Genomic DNA, 22,515 nt, shown 5'->3' with positions numbered 1-22,515 from the left:
TTTTGTCCAGCAATACACCAAGGTATCTGACTTCTGTTTTCCAAGGAATTTTAGTGTTAAACAGGAAGATGTCCCCTGTAGGAGATACTGTTCTTCTGGAGAAGAGCACGGCTATGCTCTTCACGGGGGGTTTACTTATAATCTACAATTGGAGAACCATTTTTCTAATATTTGTAGGTTTTCTTGGAGTTTTTTGGTGAACTAGGTGTGGGCTAAGAGATCTGGTTATTATCGCCGTGTCATCTGCGTAGAAGGCCAAGATAGATGACATTAGATTGTGTGGAATATCTGCCATAAATACCGAGAACAGAATTGGGGCTAGTAATCATCCTTGCGGAACACCAGGCAGAATGGGATGCTTGGTAGATATAGTGTACTTGATCTTGACCTGCATAAATCTGTTGCTGAGATATGATTGGATCAACTGTACCATCTGTAGCGGGATGTTAAAGGCGATGAGCTTGTGGAGCAGAACACACCTTATCGAAGGCTTTGGCCATATCCAGAAAGACAGCTTTGGTAAGTTGATGCCAATTATAGCCTGTGGTAATATATTCAGTTAGTCTATGGATCTGTTGAGTGGTGCTGTGATGTTGACGGAATCCAAATTGTTCGTTTGGGAGGATATTCAGTTTATTTACTATGGATTGTAGTCTAGTGAGGATGACCCTTTCGGCAATCTTTCCCAGGTTTGAAATCAGGCTAATGGAACGACAATTTTGCGGTAGATGTGGATCTTGGCCTGGTTTATGAATGGGGGTTATATAAGCAGTTTTCCACGGGGAAGGGAAATATCGGAATCTAATAATCGCGTTGATTATGTTGGTAAGGTGCACAATGGCTCTGCGGGGTAGTAATTTAATAACTTTATTGATGATGCCATCTGGACCAGGGGCTTTTTTTGTTGTTAACATTCTTAATGATCTCGTAGATTTCTGCTGGTGAAGTAGGGACGATTTGATTAGTACAGGCATCAGGAAGTTTTAGCACATGTCTCACATGACGATGAATTTTATACAAGTGGTCGAAATTTAAGTTTTCATAAGCAGGTCGACGACGCCCTTCTAAATTTTTTGCAATGGTTTCTGCCTTCTCTGCATCCGTGTGCACAAGGCCCACATCCGATTGTAGAGGGGGAAGAGATATGTTTTTGTTTCTGAGATTTCTCAAGAGTCCCCAAATAGAGCGATCCGCAGGTGAGAAGGAAGCCAACTTATCCTCCCATAGTCGATCCCTGCGGGTTTTGAGGGGGGTCTCTCACTGCTCCATTTAATCTGTTAAGAATTCTTTTGTCTTGAGGCGCGCGAGTATCGTGAAACCTTTTTCTAGCTTTATTTATTTATTTATTTTTTTATCTCTGATGAGGTTCACAATATCATCCTGTAACCAATTTGTTGTGGAGCGAGTTGTGTAAGAGGTAACTGCCGTTATTGCTGCATTAATTTGCTGAGTAAAATATTTGACTGCTGTTTCAATTTCTTGCTGTGACCTTATAGGAGGAACCAGGCCAATGATTTCTGGGAGTGCGTTTACTAATTTTTCTAGAGTGTGACGGGGTAGACAGGCTGTGTCGCGTTTCCAGCTGTAATAGCACTCGATCATGGTGTGATGACAGCTCGTTTAATGTTCTTAAATTATATCGAAAATTAACATATTGCAGAATGCCTACCTCCAAGATGTCAACAGTGCCACTCGGGCTGTGATGAGTAGGTTCAGTGGGGCCTGCGATGACCTCGCAGTTGAATCCTGTGTAGTTGGCGAGGATGCGTCCGTTGTTGTTTGTAGTTCTACAATTCTATGCCGGGTGTTTGGAGTTTAAGTCCCCAGCAATAATGATCGCTCTCTAGCATCTAGGAAGCATTCATATCCGTGTCCATTCGTGTTTTTTGCGGTGGATATGCTGCATAAATTTTCAGTCTGCAAGCCAAGCTAGCAGTAAGAATCTCCACACCAGTAACCTCGAGGTTAGTGGTTGGGGGGTTGAATATGTGTCTCACTTATCAAAACAACGTCTGGCTGAAGTCTCTGAGTGAACTCTTGTACCTGCTGAAATCCTGTAGCATATTTGCCAGTGAAGCAGCAATGACAGTTGTCAGGTTTGAATGCGCTGCTGATTGATTCTGATTCTGTTCCTTCGTTGTCGTTTTGGAACGGGCCACGTCCGCATAGGTTCTTGCCTTCCGTTGGTAGTTTGTTCTCTTAGGAGTCTCAACCTATGACGGTGGGACTTCTATCACATATTGTTGAACACTGTGAGACTGTAGTTCCAGAGGTGTAGGTGTTCGTGAGCTGATAGAGGCAGGTGACTGTCTGTTTGTTTCGGAGCATCTGTTGAACACATCCTTTATAGTTAACTGGGTGAGGACCATCACACTTTGCACAACTAGCTGAGGTGGTTTTTGGCTTTGTGCAGGTGTTAGTGGGGTGGCTCATAGCACATTTCAGGCATTTATACTCTGCCATGTAGAGTCTCTGAGCATAGCCAAATCTTTGACACCTGTGGCACTGTCCAGTTGGAGCTTTCTTCCTCAGAGGCTCTGGGGTGATCCGGAGTCCACAGACTGATCTTAGGGAATAAATATTTTTTATAAGCTTTATGGATCTTTACTAAAACCAGAGGCATAGGGATTTTTGTCCGCTCTAGTCATCCTACTGACGTTAATAGGTGGCAAGTCCTGGTGGTAGAGGTCGGCCTCTATTTCATCTGCAGTTACATCCTCTGTAACACCTCGCAGGATCAACTTCAAATTCCTCTCCGAGCCGAGAAAGAAAGTGTGGTATTGAGTATTACTTGAATCTAACTCTTTGGTCAGTTTTCTATAGTCCATTACGGTAGCAGGCTGGATTTTGATGCCATCACCCATGTTCTTTGCTGAGATATATTGTATTTGTAAGTTTGTCATGGTGGACCTTAAGTGTGTCCACTTTTTTTTATCCGGAGGACGATCGGTGGCACCCTCTCTTTGGGGAACTCCGAGGGATCGGAACTGGGAGTGTTATCTTCCATACCGGAATCCATGGGAGGTTCTGCGTCGGTGGTTTTGCGCGCACGTAACCTCTTCAAAGTCTGGGGGAGTGGAAATCACCAAATGCAGCTCCTCCGTCTGGGCAGTGTCTTCTTCCGCTTCAACTTCTCCTGTCAAGGAGTAGAAATTAAGGATGCCAGGCCACTCGCGTTCGACTTTTCTTATAAACTTTTTGAGAATGCTGAACGCCCGCCCTTTGTTGAGCGATTCAATATAAGCGTCATCTTCCTCGCACATGATGATAATAGCACTACAATAGTTAATAATCTGTTATTTCTGATATATATATACGCGAACAATAGCAATTCTAACGAGTGTATAACGGAAGCAAAATTAGTCCTTGCATATCGCCCGCGTTGCAATTACAGTTTTCTGGAATAAAGTACTTACCTAGAGTAACCAGAACTGCACATCAGATAACAACACTACCTCGATCATTCCATGCACCACACAAACTCGAAAGAAAAAAAAAAGAATACCGAAATAGACGAATACTCATCAAATTCACTCACAATTCATAATCGTCGTAATACATTATCCGTTCTTCTCTCAACACAGCTCTCTTTCATATAGGCGAAGCAAGAATGTTTTTCTCATTCCCCGTTATATGAAGAGGACAGTGTAAGGACAGGGTGTTATTGAGCTATATAAATAAAGCTCTGATCATGGCAGGAGGGTAACAGCAATAGATGAGCCTCAGTTAGAACTTTATTGGCTACCGCATTGCCATCCATTACCCTCCCAAGATACCCATTTTAGTCGCCTCGTACGACATGCATGAGCTACATTGCGGCTATTCTTATCCCGGCTACCCATCTCGGTTTTTCTTATATATATCTTTATAAGGACTGGCTTAAATGGGCGAAGCAAGAATGCTTTTCATCTTCCCCTTTATCTGTAGACGACAGTGGGGATAAGGTGTTATTGAGCTATTAAAGCTCTGATCATGGCAGGAGGGTAACAGCAATAGCCGACCCTCAGTTAAAACTTCGTTGGCTACAGCATTGCCATCCGTTACCCTTCAAGGGTATTAATTACCGATGTTTAAGTAAAGGTGAACTCTAAAAATTCGGACGATCCCTAGACCACTCCATACTGGCCGAAAGACCGTCCATATCTCAGCGTTGGTTCCACTCAGTGACGGGCTTCTCAGCCATCCAGCAGAACGGCTCAAATTCCGAAGAGAAGCATTCACCGACAAAGCCCCTCACCGGAAAACACTTACCCCGGAGACTCAAATTTCCCCCTTAAGGCAAAAGCCTTAAGAGAACGTACTCAAGGGTATTAATTACCGCATCTCACGGTCGATTCTTCTACCTACTTCGGTCATCATTTTTTTTTTGTCCTTATAAGGACTGGCTTAAAGGGGCAAAGCAAGAATGCTTTTCATCTTCCCCGTTATCTGTAGACGACAGTGTAGGGATAAGGTGTTATTGAGCAATTAAAGCTCCGATCATGGCAGGAGGGTAACAGCAATAGCCGAGCCTCAGTTAGAACTTCATTGGCTACAGCATTGCCATCCATTACCCTCCAAGGATAATAGAGGGTAATCACCGCATCTCACGGTCGATTACTCACCAATCTTGTGTGGTGGTTAATGTAACTCACAATATTTTTCTCAAAACTGCAAAAAGTTATACTTGTTTTGAAAATATGAAATAATTTTTATTCTTACACATATATTATATATACTTTTAAATAATTATTTCATTAAAAGTTTCTTAATTAAAATTTAAATGCATTACTTATTATTCTCTTGCTATATGTTACTAAACTGAAGATAAGACTGAATTATGATCTCCATCCAGAGTGCGAGTAGCCCGATCTAGTCTACCTCAGTATAAAGTGCATATAATATCATAATTGGGTGTAAACCTGAGTTAAAGTTGCAGTCAATAGTTAAGGTAACGAGGTCGTAACCATAATGGTAACACTCAGCAGCCATGCTCTTTTTCAAATTAAGATACATAAACAACAAGGGATTGTTCACAACCCACAGTGGTTTAGTGTATACTGAACAGAATGGTGCCAATTAGTGAAACTGCTGTCTACTGACAATGTTGCATAGTAACACTGGGAATAGATTCTTATGTTCATCTAATATCTTGTACTGGCTAGGACGGGTGACATTGAAACAATTGGCATTGCAATACAACGTATACAAGCATCATCCTAAATGGCGATGCACAGTCCACACAAAAGGAGTTTCAGAGGCGAAGGCACATAAGATCCTATTCTAAGGTTTCGACCATCTCAGCAATTGGGAGTAGTATCATTGTTTGAGGCGTGTTTGCTTTTCAAAATCTCACAACAGATCAGTTGCCGTCTATTATTTGATTCCATGTTTTCACACGGGGTGGAAGTGGGGGTCTTCCAGTATGATAATTCACTGGTAAACAACTGACGAAATCACCGAATCACAACTACGATAAAACCTTCACCCTGTTCCATTCGGGGACTGTGGGATGTTTTGCAAACACCATGGATATAAATCGCACTGACGTCAACAGGCAACTAGCCGAATCAGTATTGGTCGTTAAGGGGCGAGAAATGGCTCAATACGGTATTCAGCAGGTGGTTAGAGTTCAGTGTCATCTAAACAAATGTTTGCACAGTTATAATCTCGGTCTGATCAGCCGGAGTTTATTCTTCCTTCCTAAAATTGAAACACTTAATTCCGAAGCATTCAATGCCTTTTTTTTCCCTAAAGCGTTTGTCGTGTAAAAAGAAAGCACTGAATTATTGAAAAAAGTGGCAAAAATGGATGTCCAAATAAAACTTAGCCTTTGAATATCTAAATATTATCATTTATGATGCTTATTGTAAAATATATTGAGTAAGGTCTGATAATGTTCTTCTTTTTGAGTATCTATTATTAGATTAGTCAAAGTGGAGAAATTGTCAATATATATATATATATATATATTGTGAGTTCAACGTATCTCATCATTGGTCTGTGGAGCAAGATAGGCTGAGACTCAGCAGATAGCAGGAGAGGAAATAAAGATAGAGTGCATAGTAGTAGAGTAGATGAAAAAGGCCTCAGCTGACCTGTTTTAGCTGTTGAACCCCCAGGGGCGCTTCTAAAACAGTCGTTGATTTTTCACTTTTGAAAAGGAAAAAAAAGGAGAGACTAAGCAAATTTAACAAGTTTAAATATATCTAAAGACTATGTGGAAGAAAATTCTATAGAGGAATGAGTTTACCGAGCAAACCTAGAACAGTATAAGTGAGGAGATGGTGCGACCCACCATCTCCTCAGGAACCGCTCTTCTCCCCGTAAGTACCTTTCCTGCTCCAGGAAGCGGCGGAGGTAGGCTGAGAGACAGTTCTTAACATGGAGATAGATACGATCCTCCTCGTTAAGAAGGTGTTTTTTCCTGATTTTCCAAATGTGGTGTTTAATCACATTTATTAGGAAAATCAGTTGTTTCTTGTTTTTGGTTACTGGGGGAGGAAACTGTAGCAAGACTACTTCGGCGAATGTGAGCGCTGGGATCGCAAGCACCTCAGCCAGTCTGTGCCAAACACGCTGTGCTGGCGGGCAGTGAAAGAAGTTCCCTACGGTTTCTACCGCGCCGCAGACGTCGCAGAAGGGTTTGCACGGTCGCGATCCGTAGGCTGATCTTACCAGTTTTACCGGGAGTCTGCCGTAGGCGATTCTCCAGGCTAAGTCCCGGTGAAATGGTTGTCCCAGCTTTTTTTTATGTTGGTGAACAGCACTTCTTCGTGTGCCCAGATCGGGCTTTTCCCAGTCAAAGTTGTCAAAAATTTTCCAGTACAGCTTGTTTGGGATGAGCTGAAGTACTCGAACTCCATCTGTTGCCATTTTTTTGAAAAGTTTACATATTGTGTAGTACCATTCTGGCCCCGTCTCCGCACATGGTCCGGCATGGCCATTGGTCCCGAAGTAGGGTAGGAAAAATCCTATGAAGTATTTAATCAGATTGCCTGAAGGGTGGCCAGTGCTTTCCGTATGGTCTGAGCAGTGTTGGTTAGGTGGCAGTATTTGAAGATTGGTAGGGCGAATCCTCCATGTGTGGGGGGAAGATGGAGAAAGGCTCTGCGCACCACCTGTTTCCTGTTGTTCCAGAAAAAGTCAGCGATGTGTTTGTGAATGGCGTTGTCTTGTGTGCCTGTGATGTTTGTGAGGTTAATGGTTTGAGTAACATCGGTTTTAGGACTGTTTTGATAACTGTTGCTCTACCTTCGAATGATAGGTAGTTGGGACTGAAGGGTTTGAGTTTTTCGTGGCATATTTCTATTAAGTGTTGTGTTTGCAACACTGGGGTCTCTAGGAAGGGAATTCCTGGTATTGTTAATGGACTGGTTGTGGGTTTCAGACCATACGGAAGACTAGCAGGGCCGAATTTCCCATAAATTTTGATTCTTGTTTTTTCTGGGTTGGTGTGAAGACCACTGAGCACGCTGAACTCTCGCAGTATGCCGAAGAAGATGTAAATAGAGTTCCGAATTCCGAAGGGTTCCGACAATGTCATCGGCATATACGACAGTTTTGCTCTGTTTGGAGCCTAAGGGCAGCGGTATTCCTCTTACTGCGCGCGTCTCATCATTTTTTTTTAGAAGAAGCTCTAGTACAAAAGAGAAAAGAAGGGGGCTAAGGGGGCAGCCTTGTCGAACCCCTCTGCGTATGGGAATGGGTTCTGAAAGAAACCCATTAATAGCAATGTGCGTTGTTGTTTTACCGTACATGCTTTTGATTGCTTCCCTCACGCAGGCCGCCACTCCGACTTTCTTTAGGATATAGTGCAGGAAGTGCTTTGCACTATCGAACGCTTTTTCTAAGTCTACTGATACGAGTGCAAGTGGGAGTTCTTTGTTCGTCACAAGGCGAAGAAAGTCTCTTATCAGGAAGAGGTTGAGCTTCATCGATCTGCCCGGAACTCCGTATACTTGAGTGCTGGGTAGCACATTCCCAATGCCCAACTTCAGACGGTAACAAACCACTCTTGCGAATAATTTGTGGTCTGTGTTGGTCAAGGAAATGGGCCTCCAGTTATCCATGATATTCAGGTCTCTCCCTTTCTTGGGGATGAAAATTGTGTACCCACTAACGAGGTCAGCAGGTACGTCACCAGTGAATAGGAATCTGTTGAATAATGACACCAGGATAGGCAAGATGAAGTTCCAGGCTGAGCGATAGAGCTCAACGCCTTGAATTAAATTGTCAATATATATATATATATATATCTTGTGAGTTCAACAAACTTCATCATTGGCCTGTGGAGCAAGATAGGCTGAGATTCAGCAGATAGTAGTAGAGGAAATAAAGATAGACTGCATAGTAGTAGAGTAGATAAAAAAAGGCCTCAGCTGACCTGTTTTAGCTGTTGACCCCCCAGAGTGCTTCTAAAATGGTCGTTGATTTTTCAATTTTAAAAAGGAAAAATCCTGAAAAGAAAAAAAAATGAGAGACTAAGCAAATTTAACAAGTGTAAATATATCTAAAGACGATGTGAAAGACAATTCTATAGAGGAATGAGTTTGCCGAGCAAACCCAGAACAGTATAACCAGGAGAAGAAGGGAGATGACCTGGCCCGGAAAACCCCGCCCTGAAAAGGGCTTGGGACCACCTCGATGTTGGCCTTCGCAGTCCGGGTTTGTTCAGGTCAACCCCAACCTGGGGATAGAAAAACTTTCAACTGCGAAAGGACTAGACATACCTGTGGGTTAAACGTTGATCAGGAAGGAAGAGCGAGGCAGCATCAACACCTACAAGTTGAAGGTGTTATAGGTGCAGACACAACCGGATTCCCCCCTGTATGATCTGGTAGATGGTTGGTGGATCGCACCATCTCCTCAGGAACCGCTCTTCTCCCCGTAAGTACCTTTCCTGCTCCAGGAAGCGGCAGAGGTAGGTTGAGAGAGAGTTCTTAACATGGAGATAGATGCGATCCTCCTCGTTAAGAAGGTGTTTTTTCCTGATTTTCCAAATGTGGTGTTTAATCACATTTATTAGGAAAATTAGGTGTTTCTTGTTTTTTGTTAGTGGGGGAAGAAACTGTAGAAAGACTACTTCGGCGAATGTGAGCGCTGGGATCGCAAGCACCTCAGCCAGTCTGTGCCAAACACGCTGTGCTGGCGGGCAGTGAAAGAAGAGGTGCCCTACAGTTTCTACCGCGCCGCAGACGTCGCAGAAGGGGTTGATATGATATACACTGTATATATATTGCATATATATATATTTTGTGAGTTCAACAAACTTAATCTTTGGCCTGTAGAGTAAGATAGGCTGAGAGTCAGCAGATAGTAGGAGAGGAAATAAAGATATAAAGATAGAGTGCATAGTGGTAGAGTAGGTGAAAGAGGCCTCAGCTGACCTGTTTTAAATGTTTGTCCCCCAGGGGCGCTTCTAAAACGGTCGTGATTTTTCTCTTTAAAAAAAAGGAAAAATCCTACTCACTTCCCTTGGCCATGTCTAGTTTGCAGAGAGCTATGTAGAACGCCGAAGTACTTGCTCAGGGGTGATTTTGCTGATATCATCAACGAAGAGGTCACCCCATTTTGCACTGACGATGTCGGGTCCATATTTCCCTGTGAGGAGGAGTTCAGGTTCTCCTACTTTATCTATTGCCTCTTCCACCCCGGGCATACCTCTAAGGAGATGTTTTAGAGTCTCCCCTGCTTTTGCATGAGGGACTTCTGGGTGTTCGGTTTCAGATACTTTTGCTGTTTTGAGATTTGTCAGCTCTTCTTCCTGCGGACTTAATGGCCGTTTGGAAGTTTTGGTGTTCGTCTCCATCTCTACTTCAGTTTCTTCTACTGTATTTGAATTGCCGATGTCTATATTGGCAGTGGTAGCTCCGCTTTCGTCCGTGAGAGTTACCATGATGGTTTCTGCATTGTCAGTCTCTTCTGTTGGGATCATATTGCTGGTCTCTGCAATTCTGGTAGGTTTCCCTACCTTACGGGACCTTTTCGTTGTCTTAGACATGGCGCATGATCAGGAGTGGCCTTAAGAGGCGGAAACTCTTCCTGTGTTGTGACCTTTTCATTACTTGGTTTTGTTGCTGATGTGATTGCACCACCCATCCTCTCTGCGAGGGTTCTGGATGGGCAGGTGTCGACTTTGTGGTCAGTGACCCCACATTTCAAACAAGCTGCCTCGCATTTTTCTTGGTTGTGGCCAATTTTTAGGCAGTTCTTGCATTTTATGCGAGGGCAGTCTGCCCCAAGATGATTGAAGGCACCACATCTAAAGCAATTCTTTTTGACGCCTGGGTAATTTACCATTACCCGGGCAGATCCTATGAGGAAAAAGTTAGGAACTTCGGTTCTCATTTCAAGAGAGATAGTTACCTCCCCTGACTTCCACTCAGGACAACTCCCCACTTAGAGAATACGCTATGAATTATATCGTTGTTCTCTGCATATTCTAGGGGAAATCGTGGTATCTTAAGGGTTCTCAAGATGCTCCCAACCATGAAGGGAGATACTTTTACTTTACCACAGTCAAACCCTTGGAGAAGCTTTTCTCTGGTCTCCATATTTTTGGTCACTACCTGGTATCTTCGTCCCTCATAAGGGGTAAATCCAAAAATGTTCTCTGCGCCGACGCAGTCTATGATAGCTTTCGCCATCGCCGGTATTGTGGCGTCAACCACAATTCCGAGTGTACGCACACGCGGCAGAATGGAGGGCATGATTAGATGGGGGGAGCGTAACTATTCCCACCACCAAGTGTTTGATATTTCTCGGGGTTTACGAAGTTCTGTAAATTTCCGGTTAAATATCGTCGTGAAACCCGATGGGACTCGTACCGATATTAACGGTTAAGAACAGAAACTATACACTACACACCTGATCTTAGCCAAAAGGCCGAGAAGCGATATATATATCACATATATATCATATCATATTATATTTATCATATACAGTATATATACCATACTTAAACTCTGGTCCTTATATCCTTATAAGGACTGGCTTAAAGGGGCGAAGCAAGAATGCTTTTCATCTTCCCCGTTATCTGTAGAGGACAGTGTAGGGATAAGGTGTTATGAGCAATTAAAGCTCGCTCTGATCATGGCAGGAGGGTAACAGCAATATAGCCGAGCCTCAGTTAGAACTTCATTGGCTAAAGCATTGCCATCCATTACCCTCCAAGAGTATTGGATTGAATGAATCAATCACCGACTATGTAAGTAAAGGTGAAATCTCAAAAATACGGACGATCTCTAGGCCACTCCATAGTGGGCGAAAGACCGTCCTAAACTCAGCGTTGGTTCCACTCAGTGACGGGCTCCCCGACCACTGAGCAGAACCGCTCATATTCCGAGGAAAATAATTCACCGGCAAGTACCCCTCAGCGGGCCGTGCCGGAGAACACTTTCCCCGGAGACTCAAAGTGCTCCCTTAGGGCAAAACCTAAGAGAGCGAACTCATTAACCCAGGATAACAGCAACAGCCGAACCTCAGTTAAATTTCATTGGTTCAGCATTGCCATCCGTTACCCTATATGGGCATCTCATATAAAATCAATCACCGACTATGTAAGTAAAGGTGAAATCTCAAAAATACGGACGATCTCTAGGCCACTCCATAGTGGGCGAAAGACCGTCCTAATCTCAGCGTTGGTTCCACTCAGTGACGGGCTCCCCGACCACTGAGCAGAACCGCTCAAATTCCGAGGAAAATAATTCACCGACAAAGCCCCTCAGCGGGCCGTGCCGGAGAACACCTTCCCCGGAGACTCAAAGTGCTCCCTTAAGGCAAAAACCTTAAGAGAGCGAACTCAAAAACTCATCGCCCAAGTGGGTAAGAGCAACAGCCGAACCTCAGTTAAACTTCATTGGTACAGCTTTGCGTTGCTATCCATCACCCTCAAGGGCATTAATGAATCAATCACCGACTATGTAAGTAAAGGTGAAATCTCAAAAATACGGACGATCTCTAGGCCACTCCATAGTGGGCGAAAGACCGTCCTAATCTCAGCGTTGGTTCCACTCAGTGACGGGCTCCCCGACCACTGAGCAGAACCGCTCAAATTCCGAGGAAAATAATTCACCGACAAAGCCCCTCAGCGGGCCGTGCCGGAGAACACTTTCCCCGGAGACTCAAAGTGCTCCCTTAAGGCAAAAACCCTAAGAGAGCGAACTCAAAAACTCGTCGCCCAAGGGGATAAGAGCAACAGCCGAACCTCAGTTAAACTTCATTGGTACAGCTTTGCGTTGCTATCCATCACCCCCAAGGGCATTAATGAATCAATCACCGCATCTCACGGTCGATTGATTCAACCTCTCCTTTTCTTAAACTCTGGTAATTTGCAAATAGATTCTTGTATTTTTAGTTTAGAAAAATCAAGTTGGTGTATTTAAATATTTCCAATATACATAAAATTTGTGAAGGTAGAATATTATTTAAAAAGTAAGCATTTAATTAATTTATTTTCCATAAATTTAATGTATAATTTATTTATTTATTTATTTGCTGTTTACTTTTTGTTTGTTTCGTTTGAAGTGCTTAGACAGTATAGTTTATGAAGGAAGTTGATAAATTTGTTTTGAAAATCTTAAATACGATCTTATTATTATTATTATTATTATTTTTTTTTAGAAATTCACAGGTTGAAGAAAAGTTATTTAAAGAGATAAACATATCTACCGCATTTTTTAAAATTTCTTTCTTTTTTTGTAGCTTTGCAGACTCAAATTGCTGGCCCGTTGCAACAGTGAAAACAAACAATATGATTGTATAGTCAAATCGTGACATTTGCATGGAACTACGGTTCCCATATTAATATTAAAAACAATTTATATTGATCGAAATGTATTCTAATAACAAGTTCACTCGCTTTATATGCGCTATTTCAAATAAATTTCATTTGTTTTCCCTACGCAAGATAAAACCGTTTCATTTACAACTTTCAATCTTTCTGAGACAATGTAATGGTCGCCATGAATCACGTGACCCAAGTAATCCTCTGCATTCCATCTCTAGTACACAGAATATATGACATATCAGTCACTGGGCACGAGCGCCCAATTATTTTCCACGGAACTTATTTCAGGGCTAACCGCTAGCTCCGCACTCTGACGCCAAACGACTCCACTTATTGGATGACGTCACTTCCTTTGTGCTTGCTGGTCACGAAGGGATCAAAATAAATGCCGAGAGACCGTAGTAATTACGGCGGGTTGCGCGTTTCGAACATGTGAAAGTGGAATCGCGTATGTGCGTGCGTGCAACGTTTAATGTCGAATCAATCCCATTTCTAAGAACAATTCTTTTCAAACCTGCTTATACTTATACACCACAATAATACATTAATATTGCTATAACAATAGTAAATGCACTATTGGTCGAGCTATCTCAAGTTTTGATCCTTAATTTAAGGATACACTGTAATCTTTAACTTTAACTTTACTCGCAATTAAATTAACCTTGTATGCATATGCATATTCCACGACCTTTAGAATAATTACATTCTTCCTGCATGACGTCACTTCCGAGTGTTTGTAGGTCACCGATAAATGAAATTAAAGGCCGACAGGCTATAGTAATTAGCTTGTCGTATTATATTGAAGCTTCCAGCAAGGGCTTTTTATATGTGTTTTGGCTGAATGGTAGGAGCAAAGAATGATGATAGACGGAGCTTGTTATCTAATCTGTTGCTTAGCACCCAGCACGAAAAAGTCGACATAAGAAATAACAACACTTCATCTTAGTTAGTTTCTTTTATGTATAGTATTGCTAGACATGGCGTAATGATCTGAAGTTATGAAACACGCACATATATTAGCCTTTATGACACTGTTAATTCTTCATTAGTTTTTCGTAGCAAAGCCGAGGTCAATTTAATTATGAACTTCCATCTTTCGTTTCAATTCCTGTAGTTATCTGACTCTAATTTATCATAATTTTGTGATATAATAAATTAAAGAGTGTGGGAGTAAGAATGATTATACTTTTGTATTCTTTGTGATTAGAAAAAAATATTTTAAAACTTTTGATTTTATATAGAATACAATAAAATTTTATAGTTAAACAATAGTTTTTTTTTTGAGCATTCACGCCTCTGGCTGTTTCAAAACCTTTCTGCTTTTCAGATGCGTGAACTATCATGAATATTACAATAGTATGTAGCTACAATTTCATATTTTATTATATTACACTACACGTATAATAAATATTTTATAAAGAAAGAAAATTCCGTTTACAAAATAGAGAACTAGTCATCAATCCCTGACAGTACCCTGTCAGGGACAATTGATTTAGTTTTTGCTGTAAAACAGGTTGTGAAGTGTGACATTGTAACGTAGTTCCTAGGGCAAGTAAATTTAGCATTTGTTATACTGCATATACAAACGATAAACAGATGCCCAATATACAGATTAGAGATTTTATTGACGCATGCGTAGATTTATTTTTTAAGAATGTTTAAAAAAAGCTGTCAAAAGAAGCATTTTTACAGAAAACAAAAAAAACTGTACCTAATCGTGTTAGACCGTAGAATTTTATAGTGTAGAGATTTATAAAAAATAAATTAGATTTCATACGCTACAGATCTTAGATAGTTATAAAAAATTGAAGGTTGTTATGGTAACGAAACGTCTTTTTTTTTTTTTTTTTTACATTTGATGACTGGATGACATTTATAGTAAATAACTTCAGATGGCGTTGTTAACGCAATGTATTAGGCAGAATAATGGTTTGCGGCATGTTTTGGTTGAATAAACATTGGCTTTATTCCTTAGCTGAAACTATAAAATTTATTTAGCTATTATTTGGCTAATGATGCTTAAATTATAAAGAATTTTGCTGGAATCGTGGATGCTTTTCCAAAACTTAAGTCTAGAATTAAACTTCATTAGAATTAAAACAAAAATTGAATTTAAAACATTTTGAATGTTTGTAGATTGAAATTATTTATTTTTTGATATTTAATCCAAGATTTATGAATCAACCTATCCATCATAAGTATTTCTAAATAACTGAGAGGTAGATTTTAAAGGGAAAAAAAGAATTCAATATTTGTTAATCCATTTCATTAAATGTTTCGAAATATACTTTAAAAGGCATATCAAAAAGAGAAAAATGGAAGAATCCTAATCTCTTTCCCTGTTTATATCTCAGCGAACAATGGAAGCACGCAAAGAACTATATCTGTCCATAAGCTTGCAGATTATGCTCTTTCTGTCTATCCGTATAAGGCTTTATCTACAAGGTAGAGGTATTAGAGTGATTTGCCACGTGTCATATTTACAGAACGTGTTATCTTTTCTGTATAGGTTGCTCTTGCCAAGCATAAAGGGATCGTGATTAGTATTACGAAGAAAAGCCCAACGTTCAATACACAAGAAGATAATTTAAAAGAGTATACTAAACAAACTAATGATCTCATTTACGTTAAATTTTAGACCGTGACGATTAATGAGATCATGAGCATTGACGGAGTTGATGTATACTTGAAAACATAAACAGCCCTTAGAAACTATTCCAATTAGGAGCGCTTTCTAGGAAAAATATTTTGAAGACGTCAAAGAAATATCAATAAAAAAACAACCTGTAGCTGTTTTATAAATAGGGCTGATATATTTTTTTTTATATTAAAAACACGGATTCGATTGTAATAATATCTTTGAGTGGTTATATTCATCTACTAGGACGGTGGTTCCCAACCATTTTCCACATGTGTGCCCCTTATAAATCCATTTCTATAAAACTGTACCCCTTGTTTTTAAAATAGCTGTTTTTAAATACTGACACTTTATTGTTCCATAACTAAAATTTGCATTTTGTTTCCTTTACTTGTTTTTCCGTCATTACTGATTATTTTTCGTGTAAACCTGAACGGCCCAGCACGTATTCCCGGGGGTACGCGTACCACCGGTTGGGAACTGATATACTAGGACGATGAGATTATATACACTGATGTCCAAAACCTAAGGATGAACACTATTTCTGAAGATAAAACCTGAAATTCAGACGAATCAGCTTGTGGCAATTGGTATAACAAACAATTTCCAGTAGAAAGTGGGTACGCATTCAAATTTTCGCATCGCGCAAAGGGCTCACGTAGTAGCATTCAACAGGATAAAAAGCAAAAGGTAAGCGAATTGTGTTTGAAAGATCTTTTCGTGAAGGAATAAAGTTGCAAACTTGGATGTCTTATAATATCTCAAACACATCATCTAGATAAATTCATGTGGTGGGGAAGAATTATTGGAAAGTAGGAGGAAGACGGTAGATTTACTGATATTGTCAGAGAGTTTGAAATCTCACATATATCCTACTCTGGGCAGCGTTTCAAACCAATAAAATGTGTTCCAGACGTTTTCTAAGAGGTTGCGCTCGCTCTACCACAGAGCACAAAGACAGAATTTTAGTTATAACAGCAAAACATAATCGACGCACCACGGCAGGCCAGCTTACAAGTTGGCTCCATTCAAGCACAGGTACGCGGATATCTCGACAAACTCTGACAAAACGTCACCGACAAGTATGCCTATACGCCCGAAGGCCTGTAATCTGTATCCCTTTATCAACAGCTCATCGCAGAGCACGTTTTCATTGGTGTTGTATCAATAAAAATTGGACAAAGACACCAATGGGCTGATGTATACTCTTTATATATGACGTTTTAGTCTTTTCTCCGATTCTAGACGACAGTGGACCTGGCTGTGAAAGTGGTGCAGCTTACAATCGTGAGAATGTTCTTGAATCTATATTAATAATAATGTAGATTACTGGGGTCATGGTGTGTGTGGAGGCATTGTGCTTAATGGAACCACCGAGATACAAGTGCTGAAAAAATGGACAATGACTGGTGAGGATGTTGTAACGAAGTTTTCAATCATGTTCGACTGTTCCGTGGTGCTGTACGCGAAGAATTCATTTTTATGGATGACAATGCTACATGACATCATACTCGAGTAAGGGTGATACTTCTGGAGGCCGAGGATATTAATTTAATTCAATGGAATGGCCAGCACGCTTCCCAGATCTTAACCCCATAAAACACGTTTGGGACACAATAGAGAGGCGCATTGTTGCTCGAAATTCCCCTCCAGAAAACAAACATGGCCTTATCCTTGCTCCGAAGGAGGAGTGGGCCAGTTTGCATGAGGAACTTCTGAATCACTTTGCGCTAAGCATGTCGCGACGTTGTGAGAGCCGCATTGCCGTTTGGATGGACACATTCCATACTAAAATTCCTCTCAGTATACTTTTTTGTAAGTTCTGTAAGCACCGTGCATTAATTCCTTAACTTATAGAATTCCTTATAGAAAATTTGTAAGGTTTTCCAAAAATGTATCGCAATTTAATTTGTACGAAATTTATAATACAATTTTTGTGTTAATATAAATTATTAGCATGCTGGCAATAAACTTATGTCCATATTTGGCTGTAGTCATGAAAATGTTTTCACATATAACTAAAAACGAAGTTCCTCCTTAGCTTTTGAAGTATGAAGTTCCTCCTTAGCATATATCATCGTGTTTTGGGTTTAAAAACAGAACCAAGAAGACGGTTTACTAATCATAAAATATTAGTTAGCAATCTCTGTGATTATAAATAGATGTTGAGTTGATGTGAATGTCTGACGAAGACTACATGAATGGCGCATTCAAAGAAAGAACACGCAGTTAATAGAGACTTTGCAGCTAGTAGGATTAATGTTTCTGATATGACAGTTCGTCGAAGCTTGTTGGAAGCAGGTAGGACTGCCCACAGATCAGTAAAGAACTGTTGACGAATGCTATCTGGAAAAAGAGGCTCCAGTGGACAAAAGTATACAAAGATTGGACTGTTGAGAATTGGAAGAAGGTCATATTCTCAGATGAAAGTCATTTCTTTGTCCAAGGAGAGTGAGTACCCTATGTTCTCAAATCAGCGGCTGAGAATTCTTTTCCCGCCTGCCTTCAACATGCTCCTAAACACTCAACTAAAAAGATGTTCTGGGGCTGTTTTACACATGACGGTCCGGCATCACTTGTGCCTGTTGACGTGTGATGAAAAGTGACCAATACTTAAAAATATTGGAGAAAAGAATGGTCTACAGATCCAGAAAGACAAAGAACATCGATCTCAAATAAATATAAGAAATCTAAATATTTTAAACTATTTCAGCAATAACTGTACATGATTTCTAAATTGCGTAGTAGAGGGGTTGTCAAATGAAAGAATCTCATTATAAACTCAAGTGGCTTAGAAAAAAAAATTTTGAGTTTGATCTGTAGAAGACGACTTTCGAGATATTCGGTCCTTAAGAACCTCGTAGTAATGTACAATTCGCAACTTTTTTCACTGGTGGGATTTAAATAAGAAAAACTGAAACCAAATCTTAAGATTCCTTACCGAAGAACCGTTCATCCAAATAACACTTTTCATAATCCTTCCTTGAGGAATTTTGCATATATTCTGTCACGTGATTCGAGAAATTTGTATAATAAAGAGTGTGGTTTGAAATATTGGAATAGCAATATAAGTAGCAAACTAAAACTAAGAATGGATGGAATATTTCGATTTGAAGCTGGAGAATTTCAATTTATCTGTATTAATGTTTAAATTCAACAGCCTATCCATGTATTTGTGATCGTAAATAAATGGTTTAACAATCACCCCAATGGTGAATTCACCTCTCCTTGATGACTAATGTTCTAAACACGTATTGACTCGCCGTTTCTGTTTATCCATTAAAAGTAATTCTGGAGCATTTGCTATTACCCCAAAATATGTACACTGATCCAGAGTTGACATTCTCAATTCTATTACTCCTTTCCTCCGCACTACAGATCCCATCTCATTCATGGACAATATTGAAAGAAAATTCAAAGAGGCTTGAACCAATATCAACGCACCTTTAATAGCCATTTTGGTTTTATCGTTTTGTGAAATGGAATGCTTGCATTTGATTCCGTTAGGTGGATGATTACGTCCATCCCAGAACAGTTGAAAAACTCATAATACGAATTCATAATAGAAATTATTGTAATTGGCAAAGATGTTTCATCTCTCTTTCCCAAATCCTGTGTCTAAACCTATTCAGGGTCTAGTTAATATGGTTGTTTGAAGCTTAACTATGCATGGATGTTGACTAGTAGTCGTTACCATCGATGGGCTCAGGGCTAACTAGTAACTCGAAATTACCTTTTTCTGGACAGCATCACTAATTCTGACGGAAGTGGCACTTTCTCAAATATGACAACATTATTGTACATTAGGAAAGACTACAGATTTATATAATCTTATGCAATGGAGCTGAACGGGTAAAGCGTAGTTCCTTGAGTTGGTCTCACTCCATACGATGAAATTCATACTCCCATTTAAAGGTTGTCACAAACATTCATGTCCACTGGGAAATTTAAACCTGAAGTGCATTGGTTGGAGAGCAGTTACTTTATACTTTGTACAGTATTCAACTTGGTATTCAAGTAATTCGAAATTCTTTTGAGGCAAGAAGTTAGGCGAGGGTAAGAAAGTTTGATTGCACTTGAGTAAAGGCAAATTTTCTATCTTCGGTTTAAAGTCGGTTGTGTTGATGTTTTTTGCAACTTTTAAATGCTACAGTGTGTGTATAGTGAGACTGCCGTTGTGGTACTTTCTTCTGAAGTGTGTTGGATTCTTGGAAATTGTCTATCGGATGGTTAAGAAACAATTGAATATCACAGAAATATGTTTGGCTTCAGTGTAGCAAGTGAGATTAATTATTATTATTTTTTTATTCACACAATTCGTACACAGTCAAAACAAGATATCATTTAAACAACAATTTGACTGGTGATGCAGAAAAATTCAAATTCTACCCAAGAATCTAAGAATAGCCCGTCAGGTAAAATACAGACTACTATTCTTAGTAAAATACGGACTCTTCCAAGTAGTGCTATTTTTCGTAGGTCATATGGGATCACTTCGTTGATGTTTAATTGCTGTAAATAGTTGGAGAGCTTCTTTGAAGTTGCAAGTGCACCGATAACTATTGGGATAACTTAAGTGTGTTTAAGCCACAACGGGCCAACCTCGATTGCCAGATCTCGATATTAATCATTTTGTTCAGTTCTTTGTTGTTGATGATGGTATCCCTGGGTACTGCGATATCGATAATCCAAACCTGTCGATGTTCGATAATTGTAATGTCAGGTCTATTGTGTTCCAAATGCCGTTCAGTTTGTATTCTAAAGTCCCAGAGAATTTTTGCTGTTTCGTTTTCCAATACAGTCTCTATTTTATTCTCCCACCAGTTATCAGACGTAGGAAAGCCATATCTTTTGCATACATGCCAATGAACTATTTTGGCCACTTGATCATGGCGGTATTTATAGTCAGCTTGAGCTATTTTGCTGCAGGCACTGATTAGATGTTATACAGTCTCATCTTTCTGATCGCATAATCTGCATTTGCTGTTATTATTGATGTTCAAAATTTTTGCTTTGATTGCATTAGTTTGTAAAGCCTGTTCTTGAGCTGCTAGAATAAATTCTTCTGTTTCTTTTTTTAGTATATCCATATTGTAGTCAATCCCACTTCTTGGTCACGTCAATTTTTTCCTGAGTATCTCGAAGAAATTGCCCATGCAAGGGTTTATGTTTCCTGCACATATCGGTTATTTTGCTGTTTCATTTTGTAATCGGATTTGTTCCCTGTTGCTTTCAGAAAACCCTCTTATGTAACTGTTTGAAGCATTTGCTCAGAGCTATTGTCGATGTAAGTTCTTAAACTAATTTCTTCTTCTTCCGCAGTCTGTCTCACTTGCAGCAGACCCCGTCCACCTATTCTCTCTTCTGGGTACAGCCGGTCAACATCACTTCATGGTGAAGTGATGTTGACCGGCTATGCATCATGGCAATGCATGATGCATAGTCATTAGTTTTCTAGCTTTGCGGTCTAATTTGTCCCGGTCTTCTTCTTTTGTCCAATCTGTTATGCCAGCTGTTTATTGGATCACTGATATAGCCCAAGGATTCATTGCTCTAATTGTATTTAATCCAATTAGTTTTGTTTTCAGAATATTTCTAACTCTTTTGGTGTATTGTGCTGCTGCTTGCTATGTAATTTTCGAATGGAGAATATCAGTGGATTCTAATATTCCAAGGTATTTATAGTGTTCGTTAGCCGATATTTCTTTTATATATTTCTCTTGATCGAAATTAAAATTGCTAGTGTCATTCATTTTTAATCCAACATCTGACGCATTCCTTGAGGACCGCGGCGTCGACTGATCCGGTATGGATTTCTTCTTGCTTTTCACCATTAAGATGGAACACTGTTAGTCTGGCTTCTCAGTTGACACCTGTCTGACAAGAGTGACCCTGTTGGTAGCTATGATACCACCAGCGTAGCTCTCAACATCATAGAAGCATGCATGTCCCAACGCAAAGACGTGTTCCTCGGGTGGATTATTATTATTATTATTATTAATGCTGCATTTAGAAATTTGAAGAATAGGAGTTCTAAGTCGGAACTAGTATTGGATCATTCTTTTTATTGAAGTATTTTATTTTTTGTGTGAAGTAAGACATACGTGGAAATTTATAAATAACTGTTAGGTGGGTTGAGGGAAAAAGAGCAGAAAATTTAAATATTAAATTTCATTAAACCAGTCAGGTTTCAACCAATACTTAATTCTATATGTATTATATGCACTATCGTCACAATCTGTTCATTGGACACCAACAGATGCTGTACGGTCACTCAAATGCTTGTTGATCTGCCGCACCCTCCATCGTCAAGTATTCCTGTTGTATGCTTTTTCTGGAGACTTCAACTCTCTGAAGATCAAGCTCTAGAGACATACCATCCGTGCATCTCACTGACGGTCTGTGCCTTCACCATTTTCAAAGATCTTTATCTTCTATTACTATTTTGAGAAGCACTCCTTCCATCTTTTCAATGTGTGCAAAATATTTTAACTTTCTTCTGTCAATATCCTTAAGGAGCCTTAAAGTTCTACTGATCTTTTCTAACACCCATTCATATGTACGCTTTTCAGTATATGATATCCTTAAACAGCCTTCTGTAACCATCACATCTCAAAAACAGCTATCCTTTTCTTATCAGACTTCTTTTGGGGGGTTCGAAGTCTCACATCCATAAGTTACTGTTGGAAAAACAACTTCCAAAATTCTTCAACTTTGTTCCTGTGGAGATAGATCCATCCTGGATTTTACGCAAGTCTCTGACTGTTGTTTTTAGCCATTCTTAATCTTCGTTTGACGTCTTCTGAACAGCAGTGCTTCACATTAATGAATCCTAGGCACCCAAACTTGCTCACTTCTTTCTCATTAAGGTACAATTGTTCCTCAAGAGCTTCCCTGTTTGTATTTCCTTCGAGAACCGTAATCTTTGTCTTCCTAGAATACTGAGCTGAAGTTTTCTGTTCTTACCGATCTCATTAATTTTGTCAAGAATTTGTTTTCTTCTCCCTTGTCATTACAAAAGTTCACTGTATCATCAGCATATCTCAGATTACTAATAAACAGATTACTGATTATATGCATGACGAGTTCCAATCACATTTTGAACGGA

The 22,515-nt window shown here is 39.9% G+C and overlaps 1 protein-coding gene and 1 non-coding gene across 2 annotated transcripts in view; one reads left to right on the top strand and one right to left on the bottom strand.

The window, feature by feature from the left end:
* LOC150096807 (U-scoloptoxin(19)-Tl1a-like) overlaps positions 1-22,515 on the top strand; it is a 42,018-nt gene that overhangs the window by 7,924 nt on the left and 11,579 nt on the right. The gene's annotated exons all lie outside the window — the stretch shown is intronic.
* On the bottom strand, positions 10,681-10,878 carry LOC150096808 (U2 spliceosomal RNA). The gene has a single exon (XR_016549874.1). It is a non-coding gene; the product is annotated as a U2 spliceosomal RNA (small nuclear RNA).

This window comes from Typopeltis vanoorti, chromosome 18 (genome assembly GCF_054136105.1).
Source record: "Typopeltis vanoorti isolate ZY-2024b chromosome 18, IOZ_Tvanoo_1.0, whole genome shotgun sequence".
NCBI classification, from domain to species: Eukaryota; Metazoa; Arthropoda; class Arachnida; order Uropygi; family Thelyphonidae; genus Typopeltis; species Typopeltis vanoorti.
Note: the sequence above shows the minus strand (reverse complement) of the source record. Positions and strands in the feature narration are given on the sequence as shown.